The following is a 19954-nucleotide window of genomic DNA, read 5'->3' as shown; positions in this document are numbered from 1 at the left end:
TGCGGGGAGGGGGTAACAATTTACTTGAGATGAAGGTTCTTAGGCCCAGATTTTTAAATGTGTTTAAGTGTTGCTGCATGGAGTGTTGCAAACCCTAACCAATGTAGAAGTCTAAAACTCACAATTCAAAAGTAATTGAAACACATTGACAGTGGATGGGATTTAAGTTTCTAAATGAAAATGAGAAATAGGTTCCTAAATCAGTTAGGCATCACAGGGTTAGTACAGCAATGTCTAAATTACCTTTACAAATCTGGGCCTTACTCTGTTTTTTAAAAAATAGTAGACCAGGTCCCCAGGCTGTGTAAATGGGTATAGCACCTGTAGTCCACTTACTAAAGGTGTCTCTTCTTATTTTCTGGAAAGTCCCTGGCTGTGTCTAGACTGGCAAGTTTTTCCGCAAAATCACCTGCTTTTACGGAAAAACTTGCCAGCTGTCTACACTGGCCGCTTGAATTTCCACAAAAGCACTGATGATCTGATGTAAGATTGTCAGTGCTTTTGCGGAAATACTATGCTGCTCCTGTTTGGGCAAAAGTCTTTTTCTGAAAAACTTTTGCGCAAAAGAGCCAGTGTAGACAGCAGAGATTTGTTTTCCGCAAAAAAGCCCCAATCGTGAAAATGGCGATCAGGGCTTTTTTGTGGAAAAGCGCGTCTAGATTGGCCACGGATGCTTTTCTGCAAAAAGTGCTTTTGCGGAAAAGCATCCTGCCAATCTAGACGCGCTTTTCCGAAAATGCTTTTAATGGAAAACTTTTCCGTTAAAAGCATTTCCAGAAAATCATGCCAGTGTAGATGTAGCCCCTGTATGCTACAATCCAGCCTCACAGACTACAATTCCCATGAGCCCTTGGGAGAAACAAGAAGGAAGTTACTCTTGTGTAGGAGATCAGAGGCTCTCCATGTGCATGAAAAGAGAGGCCTAGCAGTCTGCGACTCTGCCCTTGGATTTTGGGAACAGGCTGCTGTGGAGGAGTTTGATCCAGTCCAGGGGCTGTTGGAATGCAGCTGCAGACTGGGACTGCCCTTTGGAGCTGGGATCTAGCAGGCTGCTTCTGATAGGCACATCATGAGGCTGTAAGTGATTGGGCCTTTTTGGGAAGGGTGCTGCCTGGGAAAGAGCTGCTGCCTAGCTTGGATCCTCGTACACACTTTCTGTGGAGAATCTCCACTACAGCTGCAGTTCTTCAAGCGTGCCCACGCAAGCAAGAGTTTGGGACTCTAAGTCCAGGGCTGTGCACCTGGGGTGGGATCAATGTTGGCAGTGCAAATGCTAGATATAGATGTTCCGATTATTGTTGTGCACTTTGTTAATGCTATTCATTGTTAATCTGTTAAACCCTGTTTATTTAAGTTAAGTAAAGATTGTTTATTTTAATGTAATCTATTAGATGTATATGATTTGTAGTTGTTGTTCTGGAATTAGATCCAGATTATAGCTGGAATGAGTATATTCCTGGAGGCTCTCAAGGTACACCAGTAAGTGTGTACAAGGCCAGCCAGGTGGAGGCACCACCATTGTACATTCATTATGAGCAAGGGACTGCAGCAAGGGGGTGGATAGGGCTTTCCCCAACTAAACACCATCACCACTGGGGTGCTCAGGATCTCCTTTTGGGTTAAAACCATCAAACGCCCAGACACACCTGTGAGTGTGACCTGCTCCCCAGTAACTCAGGGAGGAAAAAGGGGGCTCCACACCATTTAAATCAATGGAGCTGTTTGATTTGTGCCACTTAAAAATCTGACCTAATACTAATAAAGATTACAAAGTGGTAAAGAAATGTAGAAGCAATAGTACATTAAATGTATCTAGCTATGCATCTGTTTATGAGACACAGCAGGAATGAATGTGCATCCATTTGCTCTGCATTCTGTCAAATATTCTGGACTGTGTTTTTATTGTATATTTCTTCAATATGGGCCTGAGCCATAGCCCATTGAAGTCAATGGAAGTTTTCAGCAGGCTTCAGAAACAGGCCCTATTTCTCATGCTGCTGTGAAATTGTTTTAAATTGCCTAACACTGAAATTCCAGCTGAAGAAGCAGCAGCCTCAGACAGAAATAAAGCTGCAACATGCATCATTGGTTTCTGTGTGGGAGAGACTCAAATAAGGTGGCAGGCTTAGACCTGCTTCAAAAATGTAGGATTTCTACTCAAGACCAATCCCAGCCCAATGTCTCCTAGAATTTGAAGGGATCAGACAGAATGTTATTTACCTGAGATCTTGATGATGATTGTAACAAAGGACAATCACAGTTTGTGATCTGCAGCCAGTGACTCAAAAAGGAATGGTAAAAGCAGAAGTCTGAAGTTTTCCTGACGTGTCCACAATAGGAGCCTATTTTATAGCTGATATTTTATTTTGTTGGGCCTTTCTCTGGAGAACCTACTATCTGGCTCTTTCAGAATATTAGTCTTCATAAAGACAGCACTTTAATTTGCAGCCTGGGGAATAGGAAAATCTATTGTTGAGTTGCTATGTAGGAAAATCGTAGTCAGCTGTGGAGAAGCTGAGATATTCCTGTTCTCTGGGCCAGACTCAAACAAGTCCATGTGGACAGCAGAAGCAGAGTGACCAATCTCTTTTACTCAAGAGAACTCTGAATATACCTGCAAGGAGAATCCTTTCTAGACACCCCAACCCATCCTGTGAGCTGAACATTAGAAGCTGCATTTTACATTTCAAATGAAGAGTATTTTCCTTTGCAGGGTCCAGTTCTGATGTTCTCGCTCAAGCAAACTCCAGCCAAAAAGTGCTGCTAAGTCAGGCAGTGGGATGTGCACATGCGTCAATGAGTTTTCAGTTGCCTGAAGAACTATGGACTACAAGGGGGAAACTGTGCAACTAAATGTCTGCCTGCTTGGGAATGCAAACAAAAATAGCCATGATAAAGTCTATTTTAAATAGAGAAGAGTGTTATTTCATTGGATTGCAGTCTCTCAGACTTTAAAATTCTTAAAACTTAATATACCATGTGATGACCAGACTCTTGATTGGGCTGTAACCTAAAATAGGGTCTCATGACCAATGGAGACCCAATTCTCCATTCTGCTATGACAGTGTAAATCAGGAGTTATTCCACCAGAGTGAGTTGATTTATTATGGTCCTGGCATACAAGTGGTGTAGGGAAAGAATTTAGTCCACTTTGTTTGTCCTGAACATTGTCAGAGCTGAGGTTCAAACTGGGACCGTTGAGGTCTATAAGTAGGCAGCCCTGCCTGGAGAACCAAAAAGGAACATCCTGTGGTTGAGGGAGCAAGAACTTTGCTACTCATATTGTGGGTGCAAATTTCTCTTTGGACATCTGCCATCCTCCTGTTAAATTTAAAATGCAAATGAGAGATTATGGACCATAGTTGAACCCTCAGCGGGACAAGTATGACCACTGAACTCTTTGATAATCCATCTTCTGCTAAAATTGCCATTTAGTGCAGTGGGCACTAAATAATTGACACTGCTCTACCCTTTTCAGTTCTTCCTCATAACCCAAGAGTTTATGAGATTTACAGACTGCCTCAGGTCTTCATTTCTCTGCAGTGCGAGGACATACTGCGCCCTGTCTAGACTGAAACTATTATCACAGATAATCCCAGCCTTATAGCTGCAGAGTCAAGCAGTAGAAAAAAAGGAGATAGGAGCATCCCCTCTGGTATTCTATTATGTTTTTAGGGACCAGTTATTTATGCTAGTTAAATAGACAGAAATGTAAATCAGGTGCAGAAACTATACCTGAATTGGTCAATTATCTCTAAGCTATTAGTATAGGAAAAACTAAGATATAACACCACTTATATATTTTTAAAAAAGGAGTAATTCCTTATATGGAACTGCAATGCTAAGAATAGTGAGTACTTGTACTGGATAATATTTTAGTTGTTCAAAGTACTTTCAAAATATTAAATAATTTTCTAAACACTGTGGGAGGTAGGTAAGTACTATTATGTCTAGGGATAGGTAAAGTCCCTGAGGCACAGGTGGAAATAAAAATGTCACTTGGCATTAAAAACCAGCATGCTCTATTTTGTAATTACCAGAGACCCAAATTCTGTTGTTTCTCTCCTGAATGCACAGGGCACCGGTGTGTTCATTTGACTGGATATCCATCTAAGTAGAAAGATACCTCCATACAAAGGCAACCTGTGCAGTGTCTCACTTTAATTGTGGTCTCTTCAAACAGTCATCACTCTCTGCCTCCCAGTATGGCAGTAAGATCAGCACTGGATGGATGAGGGGGAAACTTGCTTCTTTATTGCTGTGCTGCCTTTGAGACACTTTCCTTGCCAAAGGGGATGTTTTCCCATTGTTCCTTTCAATATACTTCTTTACTGCTGGATTGTTCACCCTCCTCTTGTGTTAGCTAATAAAGCAGAGATGTGCCCCACTTTCCAGGTATCGTATGTAGATGTTTGGAGGGGAGGAGGAGAAGGAAGTTTCTAAAATCAGCAGTCAACAGGAGAGTAGAGAACAGCAGGAAGTGGTGGGGTTTATTAGCATCCTGCAAAATAAACAGAGGTGAGAGCAAGTCCTTAAGCTACTCTGACTGTCACAGTAACAGGGATCTGTCTTGTATCTTAAGAACGCAATATGGCAGGGACTGTTTCTGTTCGGGGGGAAAAAACCTTCAGTTAAATATAAAAGCCTGCTATTGTTCTGATTCTTGATATCATCAGCATGCTTTCCCTGTGCCCTCTTTGACTATTATAAAAATATATATCCAATTACTCTGAGACACCTACAGTGATATAATTTTACTTGTTTCTTGCTCCTTTTTAATTCTTATCTTTGGTGATATTATTGTGCATCATTAAAACATTTTATTATTGTTTATTACATTAATACATGTTATTATTTATTATAAGCATCTGAATAGAATCATGTATTTGAAAGGCATATTTTAAAATTTTACTTGCTTCATTTGGGAAAACATCCAGGCTGCCATTTGGAATCTCCTGCCTCCTTCCCCCTTTTTGGACAATATTTTTGGAGTTATTAGGAGCTGAAGGACCCATTGCAGCAGTCCATCCCTATTCAGCAAAGCACATAAGCCTCAGTGAGACTTAAAGGTACATCTAAAAGTAAGCCTATGCTAAAGTGCTTGGCTGAATCGGGGCCTAGGAGATTATTAAAATGATGACACTCTTTAAAGGCTACGCCCAAAGCAGATTGAAACCAATGGCAATCTTTCCATTGATTTCAGTGGGCTTTGGAGTGGGTCCAGAATGAATAAAATTGATGTCTATAGGGAGCCTCGATGATACTCCACTGGGTACCTTGCTCCATCTCAAATTATTTGTATCTATGTTCACATTGTCTTCTCTATCCAAACTAACCTTCATTCATTCAAGCAGTTCGCTCATCATTTCCATGTCACTGACCTCCTGGAGCAAAACTCTGTCTTGCGTCTGCCTGAAGCCCACGTGCATGTACACAGCTTTTCTGTTCCATTATTTCATAAAAATGAAATCTCTCTGCTTTGTTGAACTCTTGATCTCCTTTCTGTTACCCTGCAAGGACTCTTCTTAACTAAATCTAAAATGTTCTAGGTCTCCTGCTTGTTCTGCTTCGTACTACATTAAGTAAGGATTTGTCTCATAATAACGTGGGGTCACAAAGGTTACTTGCTTGAGCTCAGGCAATACTAGAAGTAAATGCACATGAATATTTGAAACAAATTAGTTTCAGCTGCGTTTGAGCTCCTTGCATATTCTCATTTCATGCACAGCCCAGAGCAAAGCAAATTTTAAGCTCATGTTCTCAATAGCTCTTGGAAATCTGCATTGCCATGTGCAACAAAAACCTTATTATAAATAACGAGTAGTCCTCTGGCACCTTAGAGACTAACAAATGTATAGGATATATACTATCTATAGATGATGAAGTGTGTTTTACCCACGAAAGCTCATGATCCCAGATATTTGTTAATCTCTAAGGTGCCACAGGACTATTCATTGTTTTAAAAAGTACAGATTACCATGGCTACTGCTCTGAGACGTATAAATGTTTCATTCACCTAGTCAGATAACACAAACAGTGTCATAGGACATAGGCGAACAATCTCATCTAAAGGATACAGCTTGCATTTTGGACTTTGAAGTTTTGAGAGAATTTTGTGTAATTTTCATTCTCTCGATGAATTGCCTTTTCCAAGAATTTAAAATAAGAATGCAATAAAAACAAGCTGTCTCTGGCCATTCTGTGAACATAGTTATTTTTGGCACATGATTTACTTGGCTCTGTAACTTGCACTCTCACAACACAATGAAATGTTATTTTGTATTGAGGAAATCTTTACTCCATTGATAACATTGAAAATTCATATTAGCACAGCTCAGTCTCCTTCCCAATGTGGGTGCAATTAACACAATAACACGCAGAGCTACATTCAGACTTCACCATACTTTTTAGTACTTTTTCTGATCCAAAAGAGGAATACCATGTAGAGCAGGGGTGGCCAAAATACAACCTGCAGACCCTGTCAAGCCACTGGATCCAGCCTACAGCCCAGTGGGAGCCACGGGCAGGCTCCCTGCCTGCCCTGCCCCCGCACGCTGCTCAGAGAAGCTGGCTGCAGGGCCATGTGTCTCTGAGACAGGCTTCACATGCTGCCTTGCCACCAATCTCATAGCTCCCATTGGCCAGAAACTGTATTTTAACAGTATCATTTTCTACTGTTGATAAATCATGCTAGATGTCTCAAGGGTTTTAGTCCATTTTTCACCAACACATCTCATTCTTCATGTGCTTGACAAATGTTCTACTATTTATCTTAAATGTGCATGTAATCTTCCTTTCTTTCTCTACCTCAGCCTTTCTTATCTTATTTATACTCTTGGCTGCATTCTGTCACCTCTCCAGTTCTTGCTGTCTGATGTTTTATACCTCCCCAAAGCCTCTTTCATAACCTTGATTACTTTTTGCACATTGTTGTTCATAAATATTGATTTTTTTTTAATCTTAGCATATTTATTGTTGGAAGTGGGATACATAAACCTACGGCCGTCATTAATTTATCTTCACATGTTTTCTTTTCACTTCTACTGCTTTGTTCCTTTCATCTCACCATTTCTCACATCCTTCCAAAATTTGTTCTTTGGGAAAATTTGCTCTTTAGGATTTGTGTTGGTTTCTCTCTCTAGGTCTAATTTCTACCCACTTAGTTGTTTAGGCCACATCTATACTTATGTGCCAGAGATTGATCTTCTGGTGTTCGATTTAATGGGTCTAGTAAAGACCTGCTAAATTCAATGCTGAGGGCCTCCCTGGTTGGTGCCGGTACTCTTGTCAGTCATAGGGAGTAAGGGAAGCTGACAGGAGCATTTGCTCCCATTGGCCTCCCATTGTGAAGACTGCACCAAGCTCAGCTTAAGATATGTTAACTCCAGCTACGTTATTCACCTACCTGGAATTGCATAACTTAAGCAGACACTCCAGTTCTAGTATTGACCTGGCCTTAGATGCTCAGTCAGATTCTCTTGGCCAGGTCTATACGAGACCTGGAAGGTAGGCTTAAGGTCAGCTTCATATACAAAATGAACTTTTAAAACAGTTATGTTTGGGTATGTCCTAAGTTATGATTGCTGCAATGCAGCTAGGGATGTTAAATATCGGTCAATTGAATAGTCAATTAACCTCATGAATTTTTATCAGTCGACTATTCTATAGTTCCCAGGGATGAGGCTGGCAGCCAGTGCACGGTGCCAGGTGGGAGGTGGTCCATGAGGGGAGCCAGTTTAAAAACCAGCTCCCCTCGCGGACCGGCTGCCTGTCACCCCTTCCCCCGTCTGCACAACATGAGGTCCGGGGGAAGGGGCGGGGCTGAGCTCCCAGACCCTGTGCGAGCTGGAACTGATCTAGGCTGCCTGCCCACCTGGCTCCTAATGCACTTTAAATGCAGAGCCACATCAAGGATAGGTCCTGAATATGGCATGAGCCAGGACTTAGTCTGGACTGAGCCTGCTAAAAAATTGACTGGCAAAGGGGGAGGGGAGGAAATACATGTAGTCTATAGCTTTAACCTATAAGCTTTTGCTTATCCATTAATTGACTACACTATTACATCCCTTGATGCAGCTACATATTTATGTCACAACATGAGGTTCTTACCACTTAATGGACACGATTTTCATTTACACGAAGTCCCCGTTACAGTTTTCTGGCAGTTTACAGAAGGTTTATATTTCCAATCACTTTGTAGTCCTTCAGTACTGCCACAGTGTTGTGGCTTACACTGCCACTGCAATTCAGATATGCACTAGTTCTACTCGAGGTAGTGTGCAAAAAATAACAGTGTGCTGTGAGTGGCACAGCAGCTCAGGCTAACCATTTGACTATGTACCAGGCTCCAGGTGAGTTTGTACACATGCAGCTAGCTGAGCTTATGACTATGCTGGTCGCGCTACAATGCTATTTTTAGTGTGCTAACTCAAGCAAAGCTAATGTGAATCTGTCTACCTGAGCTGAGAAGTACATCCCTAGCTGGAGTATAAACATACCCATAAATGAGAATCTGGCCCAGTCAATCTCGGGTTGTATCCAGCTAGTGGAAATCTTCCTTTTTGCACTGATGAGTTTTTAAACCTTTTGGGATTCAGTTTTATCATTTTAATGTGAAAATCCTTCTGCTCAGATGGTATGTACGAAATTCTGCTGTCTATTTGCTCTCTTCATATCCTTGTAAATTGGAACTATAATTATATCAGTGGCTTAAGTCTTCCAAGATCTCTAATCTCAGCTACTTCTGAATTTTTCTTAATGTTTACTTTGATGCTAGTTGTTTACTGATTATGTCCTCCCTGTCCAGGCATTTTCACTTGGTCTGTTTTTCCTTCCTGGTCTTTTTCCTGGTTTCTTTACAGTCTCTCCCCCGTATCCACTGGTTTAACTAGTGTAACACGACCTTGTGGTTTGAGACTGGATAGAGATTTTGAAGATCTGGGTTTATCTTTGGCTCTTCCTTGGGCATCTTGGGTGACTTTCACTTAAAATCTCATTCTCTATTTGTAAAACAGGGATAATAATAGTACTTCCCACAACAGTCCAATGAGGTTAAAGTTTTGGATTTGTTCAGATACTACTGTTACGTGGACCATTTACTGTAAGTATCTAGATACTAATTAGAACCAGGAGCCACTAAGCAGTACATCATAATAAAGAGGCAAAGGTGACTTAAAGCCACCTTAGCCTCTTCCTCTCCACCTGAATTGCTAATTCTGTACTTTACCATTTAGAGAAACTCACCATAAGCATTTAGCTAGTGAACACAACTGAGATGAATGCACAGATACCGTCTTTGCATGCACAACTACTTGTGAATTTAAAGCAGGAAAGCACAATTTTGAAAGCTGACAAATAACGTATCCTTCAATTTTGACCATTTTAAAGCAAATGGATGGGGTGTGTTTTGGTAAGTCAGAAGGACATTTCCCTACAAACAGTCCTTTCCACCTGGTGTAAAGAGGGGGAGAAGGATTTCATCCAGAACTGACCTACCTGCCTTATTGCATTCATAAAACATGTGGGTGCCACATTTGAAGCTGACTTTGGAAAAAAGGCCTTGTCAGTCTTTTATATGAGTTTGAAACTCTGTTTTTAAATGTCCTTGGAGTTCTCCCTTTATTTGGTGCTGATTCATTTTATTAAATTGCGCTAATAGTTTGGGCTCTCTCTGTGGACATTCATCCAGTGTTTATGGTGTCTGGGTATCTAGCTTATCGCATATTCATACTGGCAATATCTTTTAAAAACAATAAAAATGCTGGGTTAGTTAGAATGCACAGTCCTTTATTCCCTGGACTGTCTGCCATCTCCACAACAAGCAGCCTGCTTCTCTGGGTCTGTATTTGTATTAGCAAAATTATGCCCCAAGTTTTGCTGATCTGAAATCAAGCTGAAACTTTTCCTTTGTATACTGCTCAGGTTTTTAGTTTCTGTGTGTATTTTAGTGACTCTATTTAAAAATTATGAGTAGTAATAACAATAAAACAATAGTCATTTCTCTTTCGTGTATATACTTTAAAAGTTGTAAATATGGGTACGTCTACACTACAACGTTAATTTGAACTAACTTAGTTCGAATTAGTTAATTCGAACTAACGCGTCTAGAACTAAAAACTAGTTCGAATTAGCGTTTTGCTAATTCGAACTAGCAAGTCCACATTGAGTGGACCCTGAACAGGGCTTAAGGATGGCCGGAAGCAGTGCCGGCAGGGCATCAGAGGAGGACTTAGAGCGTGGAGATGCTGTCTCAGGCTAGCCGAGGGCTGCGCTTAAAGGGTCCCGACCCCCACCCCAGACAGACAGTTCTAAGGGGTGCCCCGCTTGCAAAGCAGTCCTGGCTTGGAGTGCCCGGAGTGCCCACACTGGGCACATCACAGCACTCGGCCATCAGCCCGGCTGCACTTGTCACAGGCTGCCATCTGGGGAGAGGGGGCAATTGGGGGGCTGCAGGAGAGCTTCCACCCCCAGAAGCCTGCAGAGCCAGCCCAGTCCTCCCCATCGGGGGCTCGTACCCCATTCCTCCCTCACCTCCTTCCACTTACCCTTCCCTAGCCCCCCTTCTTATTGATGTACAAAATAAAGATAACGTTTCTTCCAACATTGACTCTGTCTTTATTGAACAAAACTGGGGGAGACTGGGAAAAGGAGGTGGGAGAGGGGAAGAGAAAGGCTGGGAGAGGGGAGGGCAACTAACATGATCAGGAGTTGGGAACAGGTCCCAGATGAAGAGAGGCTACAGAGACTGGGACTGTTCAGCTTAGAAAAGAGGAGATGGAGCGGGGACAGGATAGAAGTCTCTAAAAGCAGGGGTTGGGTGGAGAGGGTGCATTCAGAAAAGTTCTTCATGAGTTCCCATAAAGAAGGACTAGAGGACACCAAAGGAAAGGAATGGGTAGCAGGCTTCAAACTAGTAAGAGAAAGTTGTTCTTCACAAAGCAAAGAGTCAACCTGTGGAACTCCTTGCTGCAGGAGGCTGTGAAGGCTACAACTAGAACAGAGTTTAAAGGGAAGTGAGATCAAGTCATGGAGGTTGGGTCCATGGAGTAGTCTTAGCCAGGGGGTAGGAGTGGTGTCCCTGCCCAAGGTTTGTGGAAGGCTGGAGAGGGATGGCACGAGACAAATGGCTTGGTCACTGTCTTCGGTCCATCCCCTCCAGGATCCCTAGGGTTGGCTGCTGTCGGCAGACAGGCTACTGGGCTAGATGGACCTTTGGTCTGACCCAGTACGGCCATTGTAAGCTCAGGGCTCAGGGTCGGGGGTCTCAGTGGACCCCCTTGATTTTCATGCACACCTGCTCCTGGGTGGCCAGGCTGGCAGCTCTCCTGCCCTAGCCGGCCACTTTCCTGTGCCTAGTGCGGAGATCGTGGACGAGGTCCACGATGTCCGCACTAGCCCAGGAAGTTGCCCGCCTCTTGTGGTCCAGGGCAAGCTCCCGGGAGCCGCCAGCCTGGTCCCGGGAAGAAGGGGTGGGCTGGGGGACATCGGGTGGGCGGCTCTGTGCCATGCCAGGTGCAGGGTCTGCTGGCTGGGTGCTGGCAGGCTTGCACCTGGCATGGGCACCATAGCCAGCCCGTGCCCCTTTAAGGGGTCCGGGGCCGGGAGGGGGGCATAGAGTTTCCCTGGTGTTGGCCAGAGTGGCCACCAGGGAAACCTGGGGAGGGCTAGCCTCCCACTAGTTCGAATTAAGGGGCTACACACCCCTTAATTCGAATTAGTATGTTCGAACTAGGCTTACGCCTCGTAAAATGAGGTTTTCCTAGTTCGAACTAAGCGCTCCGCTAGTTCGATTCAAATTCGAACTAGCGGAGCGCTAGTGTAGCGGCTATGAATGTTAGTTCGAACTAACATCCGTTAGTTCAAACTAACATTGTAGTGTAGACATACCCTATGTTATCCTGAATTATTTTTCCCCAGTCATTTTTGCACTAAAAAAACTCCTTTGTCTTTAGAATGAATGCAGAAAACCAATCAATAAAACTAAAGGACCAAGTGTGCAGCAACCTGGATTATTTTTTCTGTGGAACCAGTGCTTTATGGTGTCAGTGACATGCTTTGTGATAGCCAGAGATTTCAGTTGGCACTCTTTTCCTCAAGCCACAATGAAAATTCTGAGCTTGCCGTGAAATGCTCCACTCAAACTTAGCATCATTGGTGTGCCTGCTACAATGCAGGATCCAACAACGACAATCCAAACCATGTCACATAGCATTGCACTTAAAAGCAATAATTTGCTACCATGCTGTGCTTTAAGATGGAGCTGTGGTAAAGTCTCTCACCTCACTCCATTACTGAGTTGGTATTTCCTGATACTACCACCTAACATTGAGTTAATTGTAGCCTGCTGAGCTAGTATTGTCCCAGATTCAGAAAAGCACTTAAAGTTTTGTTCTTAAAGATGGAATTTTTCGAAGCACTCAGCACCGACCTAATCCTCATTCCATGGAAGTTGATGGGCATTTTACCATAGATTTTGATGAAATATTAAGTCAATGCTGAATATTACTGAATATTTCACCCAGGCGGCTTTGCTTAACTGGGGGTGGGAACGTAAGCACATGCTTAAATGCTTTGCTGAATTAGGCCCATTTATTGTTGTTGTTTATTTTTATTAGAGTAGAGCCAAGAGAACCTAGCTGAGATGAGGGCCCCACTGCAAATAGTTCACCCTGATCTACTAGGCACTAACAAGCTTGCTGGAATGCTATGAATCCTTTACTCTTTCACAGACATTTTGCTGAAACTTCATGAAGGTAAGTGACAGCCATAAAGAAAATAAGCCCAGATTTGGTGCCAATAGCAATAAATGCCAAAGCGAAGGAAAAATTTGCTAATGCTATTTTTAAAAGCACATGTTACAACATCTCCTACAGAAAAATACACCCTCTTCTTATTGGGTGTAGCAGTTTATTTAAAATTGCTTCACAACGTGTTGGGTGGGGAAATCCATGAAATACTGAAGAGCACAATTCTGAATTTATTCCATTTCTTTACCTACATATTAAGCATAAACATGGTAAATAGGCTGATAACAGTAAATGATTTGTGAAATAGCAGGCTTGAGAAGTGCTAGGGATATTGTTAAATTGAAACAGTGTGGAGAAGCGGCGAGGAGTCCTGTGGCACCTTATAGACTAACCAAAGTGTTGGAGCATAAGCTTTCGAGGGCAAAGACCCACTTCGTCAGATGCATGTAGTGGAAATTTCCAGAGGCAGGTATAAATATGCAGGCCAGAATCAGGCTGGAGATTACGGGTGTGGAGAAGGCTATACTTAAATTGTGGCAATGGAATAAGATGGAAAGGACAGTAGTAACATCACCACCACCACCCCTGGGAATCTTTTTTAAGATTCGATCTACAGAGGGATAGTAAAACCAAATCCTACCATCACATGGGGTAGAGTGGATGACTATTACCTTCCTGGCTACTATGGAATTTCTCTCACCCTGGGTCTCTCTGATCTGCTGCCCCTTTCTGAGAGAGATTTGGCTTCTTGTAGGTCATGTGCTTGCTCCTACAGCTCTCAATTTTAAGGGGCTCAAGAACCGTAGCAGGTATGTGTGATTCATATATGCATGTGCCCCAAAGGCCTTGTTACTTGCATCTTAAGGATGCACTTTTCCAGCTCCTGAGTTTAGATATGCGCAATGGGCTACTGTGCACATGAAGATTGGGCTTGTACCCCAGCATGCAAGCATGTGTGCACTGAACCCTGGGTTTACACTTGTATAGCAGTGATCTATATGCTCTGAAGTGCTGTGCACTCATGTGCACACACATAAAAAATCTGTTTCTAAATGTTTTGCTATCATTCATGTTGTGCAAGTAAGCTGTACCTTGCACTTGTCCTTCTTCATTTTAAATACAGTGCTCATTTTAGTGCCAAAGATATTATCTTCCACACAAACTTGACATCCCTCACTTTTACTTCAGCATTTATTTACTTTAGAAATTAGAGCCGTGTGTTTCATGAGACTTTCCACTTCACTCCATATTCCATTACTTCAGAATGTGTTTTGTCCCGGATCAGAAAGAAAATGAAGAATTAAAAAATTTCCTACCAAAATGAAATATTCAAGGGGGGGAGGGGAAGTGTTGAGTCAATGGATATGTGCTGAAATATCATGGGTCATTGTTGGGTTTTTAAACCTTTTTTTAAAATTGAGAGAAATTTCTAAACAATAGGTTTTTTTCAAAAGAAAAAAATCAAAATCTTCCATTAAAAAATATCAAAATAGAACATTTCAGTATTAAGCGGGGGGGGTTCAATTTTAGTTTACTTTTTTGGTATAAATTCAGCACTTCCCACATTACATTCAAATGAATCATAGGGATGAAAAGAAATTTGAGCAGTCATTTAGCCCAGTCCCCTGCACTCATGGTATACTCAGAACTGGACAAAATACTCCTGTGAAGGTCTAATTTACACAGAGTACTAATGTGCTCTAGATATTCCATTGTAATCAGCAGTGTTGTCTTCAAGTCGTCATTGTCAAGTCCAAGTCGAGTCTCAAGTCACTACAGTTCTAGTCTCAAGTCGAGTCTTGAGTCCCTAAAGTCACTTTCGAGTCAAGTCCCAAGTCTTAATTTTAAAAATGTCAAGTCGCTTTTGTACAAGCCATCAGTATCGGCATTTTAGGACAATTTTTTCACCAAGTCAATTTAACAAAATTAGCAAGTCTCAAGTCGAGTCTCAAGTCACAAACAATGAACCCGAGTCGAGTCTCAAGTCGAGTCACCTAGGCAACTTAAGTCGGATTTGAGTTCAAGTCGTGGGACTCAAATCAACTCTGGTAATCTGTGCTCATTAAACTTCTGGTGACCAGTTTACAGCACTCCTGCTAATACGTCCCAGAAAGATGGTTGGTTTTTTTGCAGCAGTGTTATACTATTGGCATGTTTTTAGCTTGTGATCCACTATAGGTCCCTTTTTACAGCACTCCTTCCTAGGCAGCCATTTCTATTTTGTATGTGTTCTTCCTAAATGGAGTGTTTTGCATTTCTCCTTATTGATTTTCTTCCTATTGACTTCAGTCTATTTCTTCAGTTTGCCCAGATCATTTTGAATTTTAACCCTATCCTCCAAAGCACTTCTAACCTCAACCTGAAAGAAAAGCTTTCCGTTGGAAAATTTTAAAAGAGCTATATAATGATGCTAACCTCCTTTGTGAAGTGCTTGGAGATCTACTGATGAAAAGTGTTTAAAAAGAGTAAGATATTTTAATAATAAAGAATATAAGAGTGCAATTATAGAAACAGTTGATTTACAAAAAAGGGACAATTCCCACAACGTTGTAAGTTTCTTACATAAATAATTATTTTGTGTGTCTCATTTTGAATATTGTCATACAGCCTAGATTTTGTCCTTGGCTGGTTGAAAAGTGGGAAGCAGTAACAATTTGATGGCTAACAGGTGTCACGTTACTGGATTTTGAGGGGAGCAGCCAGATCACTGCTGCACCCATGGGGGGGTGTTGGCCCCAAAAGTGGTGCAAAGGGGACCATGTAAGGTGTCCAATAGAAGCCTACTTTCTTCTGATTCCATATATGCTATTCATGTGATTGTATAATGTCAGTATGTGAAGTTATAAGCATGTATTTTGTGTGGATACCAAATGTTTCTCTATATCTGGTTGAACTATGGGCAAAGCAGCTCAGCCTATGGACATGCTAACGAGCAAAGCTCTGGAACAATAGCCCTCTATAGACCAAGGACACACCTCAAGAGTGGTGACTCATACCTAAGGGCTACCAGCAGGGAACACAGATATAGGCCATGGGCCAGGTGACCTGCTGTAGCCAAGAAGAGACCAGGAAGGAGGGATAAATAGGCCAGGTGGTCGACTCCATCTTGGTACTCAGCTCAGCACTTCATCCCAGAGGCAGCAGTGCAGGGATCGAAGAGCCAGGAAGAACTGTGGACCCATCCTGATCCTAGGATGCGCAACAAGGACTTTTAAGCCAGCAGCTGTAACATCTCTGCTAGAGCCCGCATTGAGAACTGGGAGATTTGATGCATGTAATGTACTATCCTTTAACAACCTTACTCTCATGCTTTTCTTTATTGTAATAATAAACCTTTAGATGTTAGATGCTAAAGGATTGGCTCAGCGTGATTTGTGGGTAAGATCCAGAGGGTAAATTGACCAGGGATCTGTGACTGGTTTCTTGGAACCGGACAGAACTTGTTCGGGGTAGGTGGGATTGGGTTCTAAGATCCCCCCCCCCACTGGTGTATGAGGCCCGGGGCCATCTGGGGCACGGATATTGCTGGGGTTTCGGAGGGATTTTGCTCGTGAGGCTTCAGGCAGGCTGCTGAAGCGCTCTGTGGGACTGGTTTGTGGCCTGTTTGGAGAGGTCACCAGTCTGGGGACTGTAAGGAGCCCCAAAGTTGAGCAATTCGCCCTGAGCGGATGCCCTCAGCTGTGCCCAGACACGTCCTGGTCCGTCACAACAGGTTATAGAGAACCTTAGAGAAAACTATCTCACTGACTTTGTAGAACTGGTGTTCTACATGGTGTATGTCCGGGCTAGCCTGACAGCCCTTGTGACAGACTGGGCCGGGTCTGGGCACCACTGAGGGCGTCTGCTCAGGGCGAATTGCTCAAATTCGGGGCGTTCTATAGCCCCCAGACTGGAGACCCTCCCAAATAGGCCACAAACAGTCCCAGAGTGCTCCAGCTGCTGGCCCAGCCAGCCAGTGGCCTCACGAGCAAAACCCCTTTGACACCCCAGCAATATCTGTGCCCCAGTTGGCCCCGGGCCTCATACACAGGTGAGGGGTTTTAGAGCCCAATCTCTACCTTCCCCGAACAAGTTCTGTCCAGTTCCAAGAAACTAGCCACAGATCCCAGATCAATTTACCCTCTGGACCTTACCTACAAGATCACGCTGAGCCAATCCTTTATAATCTAAAATCTAAAGGTTTATTAACACAAGAAAGAAAAGCATGAGAGTAAGGTTGTTAAAGTATCCTACATTACATGCATCGAATGTCCCAGTTCTCGATGTAGGCTCACAGCAGAGATGTTATAACTGCTGGATTAAAAGTCTTTGTTGCACATCCTGTGTCAGGATGGGTCCATAGTTCTTCCCGACTTGTGAGTCCCTGCAAGGCCGCATCTGGGGTCAGAAGCCGATCTGGAGACCAAGATGGAGTCGGCCACATGACCTATTTATCCCCCCTCCTGGCCTCTTCCAAGCTGGGAGAGTCACCTGATCTCTAACCAGGCACCTAGATTCCTTCATAGGTGGGTCTCTGGTACTTAAGAGACCTATTGTCTCTGGAGCCTTGCTAATTAGCATGTCCATAGGCTGAGCCCGTTGCTCAACCACATACAGAGAAACTTCCAGTCTCCATACAGAGTACATATTCATAACTCCACACACAGACGTTATACCAATATATGAAGAGCATATACAGAACCAGTAGAAAGTAAGCTTTTGTTTGACACCTCACATGGCCCCCATCGTACCAACTTTTGGGGCAAACATTCCCCCATGGGCGCAGCAGTGACCTGGCTGCTTCCCTTAAACTCCGGTAACGTGACAGCCCTACAGACTAAAATCTTGCTGGCAACCATAATGTAAGCATCTCATGCACTGCCTTTATATCTGCTTCATATCCTCACATGGATGCAACACTTCTAGGGATATTAGAGACAGAAGACTATTAGGACTTTAGTACCACCCACTAATTTGTGTCCTCCTTTTGTCTTTTATTTAGAGTATGAACTCTTTGGGGCAAGGGTTCTTTTTGCTTTGTGTAGGTACAGCACCCAGTGCAAGCCCATGGCTGAGGTCTCTAGCTATTACTGCAATATAAATTCATAATATTAGTTTGTAGTGAGTTTGAATTTTTGTAGGTAGGACTGGGGGCCAGATCATCAGCTAGTATAAATCCGCCTAGCTCCATTGACTTCAGCATTTTCCAGACAATGATTCTGTTTTCCTACTAGTCTTGTTGCAGCTTACTTCCACTAACTTCAGTGGAATTGTTCCTGATTCACCCTATGCAAGTAAGCAGAGACTCAGACGCCTGTCCGCTAGGAGTTAGACTGAGTCTCCCTGATTTCATTTCACTGAGGTCCTCAAGCAAGAAGCATGAGGAAATAATGTTCCTTCACTGCTGTCTCAGTCTGGGTTCCACCCAGCCAGCTAGCACTGAATGAGTTGATTATTCCTCACCCATTCAGCAGAGCCATGTGTTTAGATTTCATCTTGCCCATTCTTAATTCTGAATGACAGCACCTAGGAGACCAGCACATTGTTTATATTATTTTCTGGCCTTAAAAATATTTCAGGTTGCTTTAAATCAATGTATAGTTATTGTTTTGGGCAATTACAATGATCGAAAAATCATGCTTCTCTTTCTAAACATAATCACCTTTTTATCCCAGCAGTGGGAGTACGGTTGGAGTGATTAAATTCTATCTGCCTGTCACGGGGCCGACTCACCACCATAGTGCCTCCAGCCAGCAGTCCTGGGAATTAGCTTGTTTGGCGGGCTGGCTTCCTCCCTCTAGCTGGTGACGCCCCATGTTTCTCTTTGTCTACAGCGTCCTCTTCAGGACACTGCCCTCTGGCAGTGCCCACTCCACTGTCTGAGCCCCCCTTCTGGGGGAGGTGTTGTTTACCCAGCTGAGCACCCCAGGGAATACCCAGTTCTTCTGTACCCACCTTTCCTCAGTGACCCACTACCAGTCTTCATCTACCCGTGTGTTTCTCACCCAGTGTTACGAGTACTCTTAGGGGTACTTGAGAGAAGTCGGGTGTACGTCAGGACAACTGAAATTTGGAGAAAACTGAATGTTTGTTTTAAGTTTTACAGGGCTTTATTATTTTTGTACTTTTTACACCCAGAAATTTCATCCTCCTTCCCCCTCTCCCCCCAGCTACAATTAAGTTGCAATGATAGAAATGTATTGCAATCATAGAAAAAAAGTTTGTGTCTGAAAACTATAGGTACTGGGGATACTTATGGGCTATGTCTATATTGCGCATTCTTGCGCAAGAAGATATACAAATGAGGTGCGGCAATGAATATTGCCACGCCTCATTTGCATACCTAATGAGTCGCCATTTTTCCACAAGGGTCTTTTGCACAAGAAGGAGCAGTCTACACTCTCCTTGCACAAGACCCCACACTTGTGCAAGAGCCATTCTACTGCTTATTTTCAGGCAGCAGTGCTCTTGCGCAAGAGGAGGTTTTTGCGCAAGGAGGAGCAGTGTAGACTGGTCCTTCTTGTGCAAAAGCCCTTTGTGCAAAATGTCTGCTCATTAGGTATGCAAATGAGGTGCAGCGATATTCATTACCAGGCCTCATTTGCATATCTTCTTGCACAAGAATGCTCAATGTAGACATAGCCATAATGATTTTTTTAAAAAAGGGGGGTATTTTTTTGAAAAAGGGGTACTTTATAAAAAAAAAAAAAAAAGGTTGAGAAACACTGATCTAACCCCTGCCTCGGGGCAAACTGCAGTCTGTAATGGCCACTCATTACTGGCAAAGGGAGGTGGACCTGCTGCCCCTGCCTACCATGGCTGTCTCTCTACAGCCCTAGTAGCCTCAGACCTTGCTTCATGCCCTGCAGCCTGGGAACTTGCTTGGCCAGAGCTTCCCCAGCTCTGCCTTCCTTCCCCAGCATCTCTCTACCTCCAGAAAGCCTCCTGCTTCCCTGGCAGTTAGGTCCCTACTACTTTCTCTCCAAAACAGCAGTCAGTTCTCTATACAGCCCCCAGCTGAGCCCTCATTAGCAGAGCTACCTCAGCTGGGGCTTCACTCAGCCCTCACTCAGGGCTGGGGTTTTTGCCCTTAAAGGGCCAGTGCAGGGCAAATGCCCTGTCACACTGCCATATATCAACTCTCAAAAAGATCGGCTCTAAATTTACAGCTAGGTCTGTCCCCTTCACCCTGCGGTCAAATAACCGTTTCCCTTTAAAGCAAAAAACCT

The 19954-nt window shown here is 43.3% G+C and overlaps 1 long non-coding RNA gene across 2 annotated transcripts in view; it reads left to right on the top strand.

Moving 5' to 3' along the window:
• Positions 1-710: 710 nt before the first annotated feature.
• LOC142818856 (uncharacterized) overlaps positions 711-19954 on the top strand; it is a 144284-nt gene continuing 125040 nt past the window's right edge. Inside the window, exon 1 of one of the 2 annotated variants that reach the window (XR_012896537.2) lies at positions 711-1077. This is a non-coding gene — a long non-coding RNA (uncharacterized LOC142818856). The remainder of the gene's footprint in view (positions 1078-19954) is intronic. The other variant, XR_012896534.2, reaches the window with a different exon arrangement.

This window comes from Pelodiscus sinensis, chromosome 17 (assembly GCF_052426305.1).
Source record: "Pelodiscus sinensis isolate ZL-2025 chromosome 17, ASM5242630v1, whole genome shotgun sequence".
Classification (NCBI taxonomy): domain Eukaryota; kingdom Metazoa; phylum Chordata; order Testudines; family Trionychidae; genus Pelodiscus; species Pelodiscus sinensis.
The sequence above is the reverse complement of the archived record's forward strand: the minus strand, read 5'-3'. Positions and strand labels throughout refer to the sequence as shown.